Genomic DNA, 14,779 nt, shown 5'->3' with positions numbered 1-14,779 from the left:
GTAAGGGGGAAGAATGAAACTAGCTGTTGTATTATCCTTTTTATTTACAGCTGTCAATGCAAAGTTCTCCATATTTTGACTGTCAATACAAACATAGCAGTAATCCTCAGGAAAGACATTTCCATCTCCTCCTGCTGCATCTTTCCAGAAAAGTCATCTAGTCAAATGTCTTTTGTGGCAGGTCTGGAGAGTCATCAGTTTACGTATAAGCGAATAAAGGGATTAGCATTCTCCAGTGGCTGAAGAAGGACAAGGAAATGAGAAGAGGAAGGGAAGGGAACCATTTGGCAGAACATCCCATATAAAGCTTGTCTTAACAATGCTTTTATATCCGTGTGTGGTGCTATCTCTGCTCAGCAACATTCAGAATGCTTCCCTAAAACAGTTCAAGTTAACTCAGACAGAACAATGCATCCACATCAGAAATGCAGATGCTAAATGTGGACCACTTGGGATGTAGCAGGTGTTAGTGTGGGGGTGCAGTGCATTTTCAATGACATAATCTCCCAACCATTCATGTCAGATAAACACCATGTTCTTCATTGTAGGCTCTTCCTGTAGGAAGTGACCCAATATCACCAGTCCCACTTCTTGCCAATGACACCGGAGAGTATCTGCTGCTGTGCATCACCCCACCATGTAGAACCATTCACTGAGAAGTAAGACAGCCTGCCTGGCCATTACTGCCTGGTCACTACTGTCCTCAAAAGAGCCAGGAAGTGAGGGCATGTCTCATACTGTTCCACCTACCAAAGGCTTTTTTACCCACAATTAGCTGTAAACCTGGAATAAACTCTAAATAGTGAAAGAAGGACACTCCAAATACAGAAATTAGGAGCAGTAGGAACAGATTCCTGTGCTAGAACAGGTCAAAAAGATGCTAAGAATATTCACACTTTTTCAAAAGAAACATTGGGAAAAAAAAAAGACTTCTGAAGTTTTGCTTGCCTCAGGTCCTCGGGCTTTGGCCAGCCCTCGTTTTTTTCCTCTGGCAGGCTTCATTCAGGAGCTTTTGAGGTTTGCTCCCATAGCCTGAAAAATTACTGCTGTACAAAACTACCTTTGGAGTCACTTCTAATCTTTTGGATTAGAAATCCCTCCCATGGGTAACAGTTTGTAAGGAAGGGGCTGCCAGTCCTGCGCTTCTGGTGAAAGGGCCAACCATGCCTTCAGTGAGAGACACAATCAAAACTCCACTGAGACTAGGAAAAATCTTTTCGTTGACATTGTGGAATTCTGAATGCTTTTCTAGCACCTGCCACAAGATCCCAGATTTAAAATGAAAGCACAGCTCAAACTTCCTTGTCTTTGATACTCTTCTGCAGTGTTTCCAAACTGAATGCACATAATGTCAGGTCATGATCTGCTCAGGCACTAGGTTAAATATTGGCTCTGGATAACTTCTCACAAATAATGCCAGCATTTCTTGGAAGTAAATACATTCATATTTCTGGGACACCAGAACAAACCGCATAATTGCAGTGATGTAAATAGCACCCAATAAAAATTAAAACAAATCAACTAGCAGAAAAAACAACCTCAGAGAAAGGCATGCACAACACACAGTACCTCATTTATCATCTGGGAAGGTATGAGACCAAGACAATCCCAAGCAAACTCCACTGCTTCCCTTGCCCTTCTTGCAGGCAGGCATGGGCAATGGGAGCCATCTCAGGGATGCTCTCACATAGCTCCAGCTCACTGCTCTGTGTGGTGCACTAACCACATGTCTCAGGTGGTTTACTCCTTCCAGATCCTTGCTGAGTCTTGCTCTGAAGCCAGGCATGGTTACACTGATTCTTAAATTCTCCACTGCTGCCAAGCTGCACAAAAAGAAACAGCATAGCTAGAGTGGTTGATTCCTGGATCTGAATCAGGGGGCTGATCAGCTTGACAGCCTTGATCAGCCAGAAGGCTTGACAGAAATCTAAATTTTGGAGAATTTTATTACATATCAGCATCAGTTTTGAGTGAAATCAAAACAAAATCAAAACAAGAAGCAAAAAGCAAGAGCAGAAATGTCTAAGAAAAGGCAAGAAGGAAGGAGGGGTCTTTGATGTTGCAGCAGGTTGTACAGTACTGTACTGTAATATGGTGAAAACAACCATACCAAGACTTGCACAATAGGACAGCCAAGCATTCCTTTGATTTTAAATGCACATTTTCTTGACATAAGGAAAACAGAAGTGTGCACCAGAAGCTAGGTATACACTTAAGAGCTTTACACCATGTTGGCATCCATTAAAAATATTTAGTCCATAACAAAGCAATCCTAAAGAAAAATGTGTACAGACCCACTATAGAAAGATCGCCAAGATTAAAGAACAAAAAGCAAGATATATATAAAAGTTAAAAAGAAGAAGCACATATTCAGAAAGAGGAATAAATTAAGAGGAAGAGGAAAAGCAAGGAAGAACTCTGCTTTAGCAAATTATTCCACCCAGGACACCCACCCACATATTCTTGAATATAACTGAGCTATTATTTATATGCTCATATGACTAATTTTCCCCCTTTCTAATGTATTTATAACCCAGACATAAAATGAAGCCAAATTTTTAGTTTATCTTGGAAAAATTTTGCCCTTTGCTAGTGAAGTTTTTCAGTACAAGGGTAAAAAGTAGATCTTAATCTCTATTATTTTAGTTCCCAGGCCTTAGGAAGGAAATTCAGGTCAGACTCAATGCAGTAGAAAGACTCTGTCTAGTATCAGTCTTCTCTTAATGTCTTGAGCACAGAGCAGTGATGGGGTAAGCAAATGCCTACACAATGGCTGGTTCAAAATAAAAAAATGCTTGCTTTTTTTCTCCCCTTCTTTATTTGTAGAGCTGTGTTCATGTGCCTTTCTGCAGTACTTTGTTTTACTTTTAACATCAGCAAATTTGAAGACCCTGGGAAGAAATCAGGGAAATGCTGGGGAACATTCTTTTGACAGTAATTTTACCTGCATACTTCATGTTAAACTAAAAAAAAAAAATTGCTTCTTCATGGCTGGGTATTTTTTAATGAAAGGCTGAAGCACTTAGTCACGTTCAAAATTGGGTGTCATGTCCCTCTTCCTCCCTTGGATTTGAAAGCATAATCTTGAATTTGCATGGGAGGCATCTGAAGAGGAAAAGAAGGCAGGACTTCTATCTAGTTTTATCTGCAACCTCTTGACAGTGTTTTAGCAACCCTCTCGAGACATTTCAGTTGCTCAGTGGTGCCTCTTCTGACCCTCTAACTGACTAGACCCGGATCATCATTCTGTTTTTAGTCACTTTCTGACAGGATCCCTATGAAGGCACCCCTTTAGCTGTCAAGGTAGTAGTCCCACTGCCTTCAAGACTTCCTTGGGCATCTCAGGGGTAGGGAAAAGTGCAGTTACATGGGAGCATTTTTTTCCAGACAAAGCGTAACTAAGTTGGCAAAGAGCTCTGACAAGTAGCTTTTACATAACCAGAGAGGAAAACTTGTATTTTCTTACCAAGCTTAGACCAGATGCTTGGACATCTTTGTGTAGGTATGACTAAGTCTCTATGACCTTCTCTTCAAACTTATCCTAGCTTGCTGCTGAATCCTGTTTTCCATTTCTTCTTTCATTTCTCTTTTGGCAAAGTTTGCAGAATCCAGCATACTTCCTCCTACCAACACCCCTGTACTCCCTGTCCCATGACTGCATAGAACCCTGGTAAGTTTGTGTGTTACTCTTTGCCTGACTACCCTGCCTCCACCCAGACAGGAGACCAGCCTGCATCAGCTACTTCTCTAACGATCCTACAACTTTTGTTTTTTGCCTTATTTGGCTCTACTTAACCCCACCATGTGGACTAAAAGCCCCCACATATGGGGACAAAAAGGTACTGTATGGTAGTATGGACAAAAAAATACAAAACAGGTGTTTGAAAGTCCTCCATTAGTTGATCAGAATAAATGGGTCTAGCTGTGCAACTGTCTTCTCAATTGCAGTGTATGTCCATTTAAAAAAATAGCAGAAATCTCCTGTTTGGACTTTCCTCTGTGCCATGATAATATCTTGAGGACTTCAGATCTGTATCTTGTCGAAATAATAATCTTTATTCCATATTCTGTTTTTATAGTTTTCACTGCTTATGTACACACAGTACTGTTAAGCAGGAACATGATTCTCTCTGCAATGTTTTGTGTGTGTGTTGCTGGGAGGATTCAATTTTTCATGCTTGGCTAGTGTTAGTCAGAAAAAGCCCCAAAATGTATATTTTACATAGATGTATTTGAATTCAGTATTTAATATTTCTAGAGATGAGACAAAAAACATTAAATCCTTGAAGAGAAACACTTGCCTCATTCAATTAAATAGCATACTCCATACTGGACTGCAGGAAAGACTATTCATAGAATAAACATTATATTGAGCTCAGGTTTTCTACCATTTTACCAGACTAGACTTTCTTACATTACATAAACTAATGGTGAATGGAAATAAATTCAACTGTTTGTGGAATAAATGCTTGAAGATTTGGAACATGGATTTTATTAATAAATCCCCAAAACTATATTAAAACCTGTGTGACTGCAGGAGGACTAATTGTGAGCTCCCTACAGGTCAAACTTGGAGAGTGATGCATTTGAGCCAAATACAACTTCAGTTTTTTATATGATGTACTTTCTACACTTTCTACACATTTTAACTACGAAAGAATCAATACAAGCAAGCAGTGAGGGACTATCACATGAAAGCAGAGACAGCTAAGATCCTTTACTCCCAATATCTTGGCTAATGTATGCCACAGAATCAAGGGTTAGGGTTGGAAAGGACCTCTGGAGATTATTTAGTCCAAGACCCCTGCCAAGGCACCAGTGAAAAGAGTCTGGCCTCATCCTCTGGGCACCGACCCTGGAGATATTTACATGTATTGCTGAGATCCCCTCTCTGTCTTCTCCAGACTAAACAGGCCCAGCTCCTTCAGTCTCTCCTCATACGAGAGGTGCTCCAGACCCCAAACAACCACTGTGGCCTCCACTGGACCCTCCCCAGTAGCTCCTTGTCTTTCTCGTACTGAGGAGCCCCGAACTGGACACAGCACTCCAGATGTGCCTCACCAGAGTAGAGGGGGACAATCACCTCCCCTAACCTGCTGGCCACACTTTTCTCGATGCTCCCAGGGTCCCACTGGCCCTGCTGGCTGCAAGGGCACTGCTGGCCCATGGACAGCTTGTTGTCCACTGGACCCCCAGGTTCTTCTCCACAGAGCTGCTTTCCAGCAGCTCAGCCCCAGCCTGTGCAGGTGCCTGGGGCTGCTCCTCCCCAGGTGCAGACTCTAAACTTGCCCTTGTTGAACTCCATCAGGTTTCTCTCTGCCCAGCTCTCCAGCCTATCAAGGTCCCTCTGAGTGGCAGCAAAGCCTTCAGGTGTGTCAGCCACTCCCCCAGTTTCATGGCATCTGCCAGCTGGCTTAGGGTTCATACTATCCCTTCATCTGAGTTGTTGATAAACAAGCTGAGTAAGGATGAACTTAATTTCTTTTACATGCTTGGTGACAACCTCCAGAATGATCTGTTTCATCCCCTTTCCAGGGATGGAGGTGAGGCTGACTGGGTTGTAGCCTCCCAGTCCTCCTTCTTTCCCCTTTGAAGATGGGAGTATCATTGGCTTTCCTCCAGTTATAAGGCATCTCTCCCACTCCATGATTTTTTAAAGATAATGGAGACTGGCTTAGCAACATCTGCCAGCTCCCTCACATGGGTGCATCCCATCAGGCCTGTAGATTTATGGGTGTTTAATCTGCGTAGCTGATCTCTAACCGAACCCTCTACAAACAAGCCTTCCATTCTCCAGCCTTTTTCTGTTACCTCTGATGTGTGGGATTCCTGAGGGCTGTTCTCAGCAGTAAAGACTGAAGCAAAGAAGGCATTCAATAATTCTACCTTCTCTGTATCTTACAACACCAGGACACTCATCTGATTCAGCAGCAGCCCCACATTTTCTCTCTTCCTCCTTTTGCTGTTGATATACTTGTAGAAACCCTTCTTGTTGTCCTTGATATCTCTTGCCAGACTCAATTCCAAGTGGGCCTTGGCCTTCCTTGACACATCCCTGTGTACTCTGAAGATGTATCCACCATACTTCCACATGGCTTGTCCTTTTCTCTGCATCCTATAAATTTTTTCCATTTGAGATTTGCTGGGAGCTCCCTGCTCACCCATGCAGGTCTCATGCCTCCTTTGCTTGATTTCTTGCTCATGGGGATTCATCAGTCTTAAACTTGGAGGAAATGATGCTTGAACATTGACCACCTCTCTTGGATCCTGTTCTCTTCTAGATCTGTAGCTGATCTGATCCCTCCAAATAGGTCCTTGAAGAGGTCAAAGCTAGCTCTCCAGAAATTTATGGTTCTAGTCCTGCTTGCTGCTTTGCTCCTTCCATACAAGATCCTGAATTCCCCCATGTCAGTGAAGCCAAGGCTGTATCCAACCTTCACATCTTCAATCACTCATGAGCAAGTGAAACGTCTTGACATGTGGGAACACCTAAATCACTGATATAGCACTCAACACAGGGATTTCAGGTGCTGCTTTGGGGAAAACATTGTACAGCTCTCTGCCTCAAGGAAAGATGACTGCAATGTGACAGTAGCTATGTCAGAAAACATTTAGTGGATGCAAAACTTAGAAAGGAATAGCTTGACCCAGGACCAAGAGTAACCACATACTTCTTTTAAAGATTGACACAGAGTAAAACACATGGCAAGGAAAGTTATGTGAACAATATTTCTGTTCTCTTTACCAAAGCATTTTCATTGATTTTTGTAACTTCAATTCCATGCCATCTTCTCCTGTAGAAGAAAACCTGTTAATCCTACTGTCACCAGGTACAGAGGTGTGAAGTGTAGTAAAGCAGAGTAGACAGGCATACAGCTCTTTAGTACATGCAAGCTGACTGGAAACATAGCTACATTCCTGTTACCTCTGCTGAATTAACCACAGAGTACAAACCTCAGAATAAATCTTCCATAAAGAAATGAAAATCCAGTTTAAAACTCCGAGCAACTGGAAGCAACAAGACTTAACAGAGAGGAGAAGATGACCCTGATCAGTATTTGGACTTCAGATATGGTTGTGTGAAAAAGCAATGAAAGAATGATCCTTGCTCTTTAACAATGTTGAGACAAATTCACAAATGAAGGGGAGCGTAAACAAGTAAACACTGTATCATTTACTTGCAGTATTTATCAGCACCTTTCACATTTGTTGAAAAACAGTGAGGGAAAGAGAGAGGAAGGGGGGGAGTCAGTAAGAGAGCTTTCCTAGTAAGTCACTACCCTGAAGACTGAGTACTGAAGATAAGCTAGTCACTGCTGTGCAGTACAGGGATATCATGAATACTCACCCTCCCAACCTTGTGAAGCAGAGACAGTGTCCTTCTTATTCAGTCACAGCCCAGCTAGGTCAGAGTTCCTCTACTTCTTACCAAATCCAATCCAATTCTTACCAGACATACTGTATTGGACTACTACTAACCCCAGACCTTCCTCTTCTCCCTCAAGAATCATGAGGAAAACCCTATTTTCTTTAAAAGCATGAACAATGAAAAAGTAAACTCAGGAATCTGATCCTTTTTCTCTTCTTTTTTTTCACAAATTTCAATTGACAGGCAGTGTTTCTAGGATCAGAGGGTTTTTGTCTTTGAAAAATGCCTCAGAATAAAACTGGGGGTGAAAATGTCCTTATACAGCATTACCAAGAATATTCCCAAGGATATGCATGGGAAACCTTGCAGGTGGGCCAGCAGTCTGGCATTGTAACATCCCTGTGGATGTTAGAAGTCCTGCTGATATGAGAAGAACAGATTGCCAGTCTCCTCTGCTGGACTTGTCATCACATCTCTGCTCAGTTATTATACAGTGCATGTATGGTAATGTACACACACACATACATCCAGATACACAGGTTTTTAAATTTCCTGACAGCTACAGCCAAAGAAAACTTCCAGCAGCTCTGCACAAGCTCTTCATGTTGTACAGAGCTGTTAGCTGGTTGCTTCAGATATTTTGAGCAATTTCTGCTCTCTTGGTAAATGGCAGAGTCAGGTGGACAGGTCTAGAAGCCTTTGCTTCTCCTGGAGAGATCCAGGATTTCTCTAGATCCTGATGAATGATCCAGATCTTGATCTCTCCAGATCAAGAGAATCCTTGACTACTGCTCCCTAGAAGACCTCTTTTGTACATTTCCCACAGGAAGAAAAGGAGCTCTGAGCCTGGGCTATTTCCACAGAGCTGTGGGTAGGCTTCATGTCTCTCTCTGACATATGTTGAAAATGACCCTTACACATTATCAGTTCCTGGGAAACTTGTTTGTCTCTTTCAGAGGCCCCATGGTGACGAGATAAGTTGCTTAGAGCTAGAAGGGGGGAAAATTCCCAAAGAACACATCTAGAGCTCTCTGAGAGCTGTAAAAATAGCTAAAGTGGCAGTTGCTCTTTTTAATAGTGGCAGTGTACCACTGCCAGCACCAGGCAGTGCCAACACCAGGAAAACCACAGCCTCTGCAGATATGCCCTTCCCCTTCCAGAGGGGAGGCACGGAGCAGCTAGCACCACCAGACAGACTTGGCAACCTATGGCTTTGGAAGATACAGCAACTTGAAAGCAGTAGAAGGCTAGGAAAAAATGGTATGCAAATGAAATGAGTGGGCAGTGAGGAGTTACTCACTGTATCCTTGTCATGTCACCCATCTTCCCAAATATATCTTGTCCCCTGTACCTAGCGTACAAATAAATGCTTAGCTCTTTCCAGTGCGTTCCTGACCTCTCTCTCCTTTGTGATCTCAATCCAACTCACTTACATCTTCCAGTTCGCTGTTTCTTTTCTGCAGAAGCTCTCCCAGAATGAGGCACATGGGGAAAACCAGAGAGGAGTAAAGAGCAAGATCTACAAATACCTGTCAAAGCGCCCATGACAATCTCTTCTCACATGGAAATGAAACCTTCCTTTGCTTCCACGGGAAAACAAGGCTTGAAGTCTCTGAGATCAGCAGCCTGCAGTACTACTCCATCTAAAATCACGACATATACATATAATCCATACAAATATACATATGCATATTTATGTATATTTGCATACTGACTCGTCTAAACTCCATTCTCTGCTTAGCTTTTCACTTGTTACGGATGCTGCCTGACAGCCACTGTAAAGTAGCCCGCCATGAGACTAACATGAGATGAGAATTAAACAATGGAGAAAGGTTACTTTCGGACAAATTCCTACTGCACGGCCAGGGTGGCTATTTGCATGTTGACAGCTCCTTGTGCAGGAGGGAACACAAGGTTTGGTGCTGAAGGAAGATGCTAGGCTGTTTTGAGCACTTGACTTCAGAAGTAACATTTCTGAAAGGATTGTTTTGGCTATGAACCCAGGCAGGCTGAAAGAATAATTTCTGACAGAGCTTAAAAGACTTTTTTTTTTTTCCCTAAGATACTGCCAGTTAAGATAGGTTTGGATTGGCATATTATTTTCAGGTTTTCCCTCCATTTTGTTACCTAGGTTCTTGTGGGCTCACACCTTCCTGAAGCTTGCATGTCCAACAACCATTAATGGGTTTTATTCTCAATAGAGTGTATTTGAGTAATGCAAAGCAGAGATAGTGGGGTAAATTAAATGACTCACCTACACAGACCATGGATGCTTCAGAAAGTGTAAGCAGGTTTCTTAGAGCTCATAAACATTAATTCATTAGCCTCTTTCTTGTCTGGCTCTTCTAATGTTCTTAAGAGAAGAAAATAATTTTGCAGTCACTTCAGATCCAACCAAGTGTGTCAAAACCTGGGATCTCTGTATAAAGGTATAATGGTAAAAACCAGCTTACTTTCAAGAGAACGTTGAGTCCTGGGAAAGAGAAGGGAACAGAGTGGAGAACACCCTTGTTTGACAGACCTGTCTTTCCCATTTTTCTCACTCTGGGTGACTACATGATTTTCTGGAGTCATTAACACAGGATCTGAAAGTCTGAACCCTGCAGTGCTGAGGAGAGCAGAAGAGCGTATCTACAGTGTTTTGATATAATTTCTGAACGAAATTTAGCCTTAACCCTTGGGCAGGTGCTTTGGTCTTCTTCCTATTTCTTTCCAGTCCGTGCTGCACTGTTTCAGGTCAACAGTTCTGCAGTGAGACCCTGGGTCTCAAGACTGTCACAGCAGTCCTAGGGGGTAGAGAAAAGGTTCTGCAAGTTCTTTATGCGTGCCTTTTCACAGTGTCATTCCCAGCCATGCTGCTGCTATGTGAGGAGCTCCTGTCTCAAAAATGTTTCAGCACACTCTCAAAAAAACCCCAGATATATTATTCTGCTCCTACTTTCCACAATACACAATATCTATGCCATGTGGCCAACAAATGTAGCAGGTTCACCAAGCAGCAGTCTGGAATGTACCCTGGTGTGCTGAGGATACTTGTGGCAACTTTCCCTCTTTACAGCCACAGTCCAGATGGTGACAGCAATGCATTGTTGATTTAACCAAAATCTGAAGACAAAATACAGGATGTATTCCACAAAAAATATAGTTTAAAGGTGGGACACCTTAACACAAGGATTTTAGATGCCAGAAGACTATGTGGCTCAGCAATGATCAGATATCACTTCTGAAGAAAAGTCTACCTAGGCCTGTCATATAAAGCAATACTGCCTGTAGTACTGGAAATATCTGGGCATCATATGACTAGAGGATGGGAAATAACCTTGTAGAATCTTGGCTACATTTGCTTTTTTTCTGCAGGTGCTTGGTCTTATCAATGTCAGAGAAAGATTACCAGCTGGTAAAACTGTAGCCTGATCTAGACATTATCATATATTCTAGCTGATAGTCCTATTTACGTATTATTCACCTTTCACATTAGAGCAATTCTAGTACACTTAAACAAGGTTTATTTAATGTCTTGGTTCTTAGGTTTACCCTAAGGAGTTGGTTAAAATCAATTGTGTGTAAATTTTCTCTGCTCATTGGGCTTAGAAGAAGGTGGTAGGTGAGCCCTTTGATATTTTTTTCTTTTCTTTGTTGAAAACCTGAGGTTTCCCGGAGAATAGATACACAAATAGTAACTTTGATTTTCTGTTCTAACAAGTTAAATAATTTTTGCTCAAATAGAAATTCAAAATTCTCAGTAGTGACAGTGAGGATTTCAGTTTAAAAAATGAAGGCTTCTGGATAAACCATGAAGTGATTTTTTTGTATCTAGTCTATACATCAACTGTACGCAGGTACAAAGTATGTTAAATGATACTATCTATTGCTAAACTGTTTATACTGAAGGCCAAGGTACACAGTCCTTGAATGTCCATTTGTTAACATGTTGAGCGAGGTAGATTTTAAGCAAAGGTTTTTCAATGGATCTTTGCTAGTTTTCTCTCTCTTGGTCCTACAAAGAAATTCAGTGTACCAAGATTCCCTGTGAGAGTCACCCTGTCTTACAGTGTAGACACAGCCCAAGTATCTTTCTTGGTAAACGAGTATTAATAGGATCTCAGATTTCAAGAGAGTGATGAGACAGACAGAGGTAATTAGCAGTTTAGGAATGTCTTCACACTTGGTGGGTTTTGGCTTAATGGTTTCTCAGCTCATGAAAAGTTTTCTCATTTGTTCCATGCTGAGGGAATATTGCTCCTGAGGGAATGGTACTGTATTTCTGGAAGACCAATCATTACAACTCAAAGGCTGTACATTAAATTGCTCCTTAGTGCCAAGTAACAGATGCTATAATGAGAGAGATGCCCTCTTCCCCTCTAATTCCACTGGGCAGAACTGCTGGGCCCTGTGAAGGTATATGGATAATATCATGTACAGCAGCCTAGTAGCAGGCCACATGCTATTTCCTTAGGTGTCACAGATTATTCTGCGCTTCTGATTTCCTCTTCCCCTATGCTAGAGAAGGAAGGTGCTCTGATGACAGGTAGGATGTTGTGTCAGAAGAACATAAATTCAGAGAGCATTAATTTCTCCCACTCTGCAAGTAGCATCTGGGGTTGCCCAAACAGATTACTTTCCCCCCTCCGTTTCTCTCCTGACTAGGCAAGGACCACAGACAGCTATGCTTAACAATTAGCAGTCCTCATTAAAGGACCGTGAATAGAGATACCTGGAAACTTCAGGGGAGAACATCCATGCAAGCACAGGTAGGACTGGTTAATTGCACCAAACCAGAACCAGCATGTGTGACTGCTGTGTGTACTCCTGCAAAACATGTACTTCACTGGGTCACCTGTTTTATGCAAGGTTTTCCAGAGACGTTGCACTTGCAAAAAGACAAGCCAGCTGCCCTCTGACATAGAAAAGCAAACGTATGTTAGTGGCTCTTTAGCAGCTTGTGTATACTCAACTGCTCTGCTCTCTGTGTACCTATTTCACTCCTGGGCTCAAGCCCTTACTGATCATGTTGCATACATTTGATGTAGCTTCTGGACTTCTCTCTGAAAATAAGCTGTTGAGAGCACAGTTTGTTCTAAATTGTGTATACTGCATTGCGCAGTACTGCACATACCTGAGAGTCCTACAGCTTTGTCTCAGCAGGACTTGCATGCTCAAATGCCTCTTGCTCCCCCTCAAGTGTACTTACCTCACAGTACGGCATTGTCATGGTGATCTGCAAAAAGTGCCTTCTTGACACAGAAAAGGAATGACTGTCCCAGAACAAATACAGCAGAAATAACAAAACAATTGCTTGAAAAGCCCCGAGGATAAGGTCTCTCAATATATGTTGTGAATTAAGCTATTCCACACAGAAAGTACTGAATCTACACCAGCTAGGGACTGGTTTGGAGCCCATGTCCTATCCTTGCTTGTACAGGCAGCATGAACGGAACCAGTTTAAGGTAGAAGGGAAGTAGTCAAAGCAGCTTTTCCCCCTGGACTGTCAATTTTCTGGTACACCTCTGTTCTTTTAATCCATTTTTGTTCCCTGAGAAGAGTACTCTGGCATTTATTAATTTGTCATGAATTATCTCAGAGCAATGAAGCAGAGAAGAAGAATGCTGGGTTCAGCACAAAGAGAGAACTAAGGCTGTGGTACATGCACAAGATCTTCAGGGGACCCATATAGCAGAAACAAATGAGACAGAAGCTGGGAATCAGAAGGTAGAAAATTTGAGATGTTAGGCATGGTATAAATGCCACTTAGAAGAACCCTTATCCACTCCTTGATCATTCACTTTATTCAACTGAAGGGTTCATGGAATCAGATTAGTTCCTGTGATTACTTTTGTTGTTACAATTGGATTTATCACATATCTAGACCCCTTGGCAGCACCATGGCATGAATCAGTTCTCACAGCTGCCTGACAACAAGGAACATGGGCAATTTTTCTTTGACCTGTCATATTTTTCTTGCTAACTTGTTTTGATGCCATTCCCTAATGGACCAATACTGGTAAATTAGAAATTCCTGCCTATAGCAAACCTTTTCTTATTAAAAGACCTGAAAAGAACAAAATGCTGGGGTTTTATTATTATTCTCCTTTCTGGTTCCAGCACACCTGATCTATCCAGCTGAGTAGGGGACAGCAAACTGCTCATAACCGAAGTTATAATATTCTCAGAGAATACTGGAAGTAGTTCATGCCAGAGGGCCAAGTTAGTGGACTGTAGAATTCTGCAAAATGCAGACAAGGTATGAAGTGCCAACAGACTTAGCTGTTCACTTTTCTCCATCTAGTTTTTTATAATTTCCAGCTGTTAAGGATGCTGAATCAGACCAAAATTCTTCTATATCCATGGCTGTCCCTTTTCCCAGAAGTAAGCTAGTCAATGTTGCACTGGTGGGTTTGCATCTGCACTCTCTCATAGTTTGTTCCCTATAAAGACATCTGGGAAGTGTAGGAAGAGTGGCACTGCACCAAAGGAATATGAGCAGAAGTGGTGATTTATTACTTTTCCATATAAGGGCAATCAGAGAAGCTGGCAGATTGACACTGGTCTTCAGGAAAGGCACAGAACTGGAGCGGATAGTGGGAGGAAGCCTGCCCTATTATCCAGTCACTCTTCTGAGATCCTGTGACAGGACTGCACTCATCCACTGTGAGCAGCTCAGCCCAAAACAGAGACCTCATGATATCCGCAAGACTACTCTCCACACTCCTCTGAATGCAGAAGTTGTTCCTCCCACAGAGAAGTCCTTTTTATTTGCCAGCCATGGATCTTGAAACCTACTCAGGTCTGAAAATGGGCCTCAGCCTTTGCAGCTAACAGGGCAGCTTCACAAGTAGATGGTGTGGGTTAGAAGTGTTAGCAGTATAGCTGCTGTACTCTGCACTTCTCCCCAGTCCTCTCCCCAGTCCCCCAGGCAATCTCTTACACTAAATCCTCAGGACAAAGCTTTCTTTTGTCTGAGGCCAGTACAAACAGCAGAATTCAAGTTTTTCCTTTTAGCCTGAAGAACTGATGTAGCACATAAAGGGTCAGGACTGGAAAAGATCCAAATCCAGCTCTCTGGGGCATCCTTAACACTGTGTCCTTCATGTTTCTTGGAGACGGAAGTGCCAGGCCGTGCTAAGAAAGGACCAAAACTGAAAATCATTGATCCTGAAGATAACCACTGCTGGTTTCTGCCAAGTTTCATTGTGGCGAAAGAGGTTGTAGGTCTTTCCTAATTTTGGTCAGGCCACTGCATTTACAGAGAAATGCATGAAGAGATTTAAAGTAAGAGTTCCCTCTAGAGGAGTGAAGCAATAATGTACACATAATTCTGCATTCTGCTAGAGTCCAGGCTCCATATTCTTTACAGATACAGGCTGACAGTGGGAGAAATCCAATTATGAATTCCACTGCCCATGCACATGC

This window comes from Pseudopodoces humilis, chromosome 4, assembly GCF_049639895.1.
Source record: "Pseudopodoces humilis isolate 2021_Gansu_Grassland_sample_001 chromosome 4, ASM4963989v1, whole genome shotgun sequence".
Lineage (NCBI taxonomy): Eukaryota > Metazoa > Chordata > Aves > Passeriformes > Paridae > Pseudopodoces > Pseudopodoces humilis.
Note: the sequence above shows the minus strand (reverse complement) of the source record.